Here is a 1,485-nt window from a genome sequence, read left to right as displayed (position 1 = left end):
GTTTGGAGTGAAAGACGAATTAGGTGTCAAGCGTCGATCAAAAAAAAAGTTCAAATGTGTGTGAAATCTTATGGGACTTAACTGCTAAGGAAGCGTTGATCGCTGTACTAATCCATCACTAATTTGTTTTAATTTTCAATGGATATTCATAAGACAATTTTTATACCAGTCGAAAAATGCTCGTATGAGCAAATATGCTCCTCTTTAAAAGACTCTGACTGAAAAGTGTGGAACCAGCTGCCTTAATCCTTATTCCGATACCCTCACCAAAAATTTTGGCATTTGAATATACAGTATTCACACTCTTTTAACACGCATGCCAACGGCCTTACCGCAGTGGTAGCATCGATTCCCGTACGATCGCCGAAGTTAAGCGCTGTCGGGCTTGACTAGCACTTGGATGGGTTACCATTCGGTTCTGCCAAGTGTTGTTGGCAACGGGGTGCACTCAGCCCTTGTGGGGCGAATTGAGGAGCCGCTTGATTGAGAAGTAGCGACACCGGTCGCGAAAGGTGACAACGGCTAGGAGAGCAGTGTGCTGACCATATGCTCCTCCGTACCCGCATCCGGTGACACCTAATGGTTGAGGATGACACGGCGGCCGGTCGGAACCGTTGGGCGTTCAAGACCTGTTCAGAAGGTGTTTGTTACATTTCACCAGGTGTCTCTTTTAGTGAAGCCTTCACACTCAACATCTGCCACTCAGTGTCACCGTATATATATATATATATATATATATATATATATATATATATATATATATATATATATAGGGTGAGTCACCTAACATTACCGCTGGATATATTTCGTAAACCACATCAAATACTGACGAATCGATTCCACAGACCGAACGTGAGGAGAGGAGCTAGTGTAACTGGTTAATACAAACCATACAAAAATGCACGGAAGTATGTTTTTTAACACAAACCTACGCTTTTTTAAATGGAACCCCGTTAGTTTTGTTAGCACATCTGAACATATAAACAAATACGTAATCAGTACCGTTTGTTACATTGTAAAATGTTAATTACATCCGGAGATATTGCAACCTAAAGTTGACGCTTGAGTACCACTCCTCCGCTGTTCGGTCGCGTGTATCGGAGAGCACCGAATTACGTAGGGATCCAAAGGGAACGGTGATGGATCTTAGGTACAGAAGAGACTGGAACAGCACATTACGTCCACATGCTAACACCTTTTTATTGGTCTTTTCCACTGACGCACATGTGCATTACCATGAGGGGTGAGGTACACGTACACACGTGGTTTCCGTTTTCAATTACGGAGTGGAATAGAGTGTGTCCCGACATATCAGGCCAATAGATGTTCAATGTGGTGGCCATCATTTGCTGCACACAATTGCAATCTCTGGCGTAATGAATGTCGTACACGCCGCAGTACATCTGGTGTAATGTCGCCGCAGGCTGCCACAATACGTTGTTTCATATCCGCTGGGGTTGTAGGCACATCACGGTACACATTCTC

At 43.7% G+C, this 1,485-nt stretch overlaps 1 pseudogene; it reads left to right on the top strand.

Annotated features, from left to right (window-relative positions):
• Positions 1–318: 318 nt before the first annotated feature.
• LOC126482478 (5S ribosomal RNA) lies at positions 319–437 on the top strand (annotated as a pseudogene).
• Positions 438–1,485: the final 1,048 nt, after the last annotated feature.

This window comes from Schistocerca serialis, chromosome 5, assembly GCF_023864345.2.
Source record: "Schistocerca serialis cubense isolate TAMUIC-IGC-003099 chromosome 5, iqSchSeri2.2, whole genome shotgun sequence".
Lineage (NCBI taxonomy): Eukaryota > Metazoa > Arthropoda > Insecta > Orthoptera > Acrididae > Schistocerca > Schistocerca serialis.
This window is presented reverse-complemented; position numbering and strand designations above follow the sequence as displayed.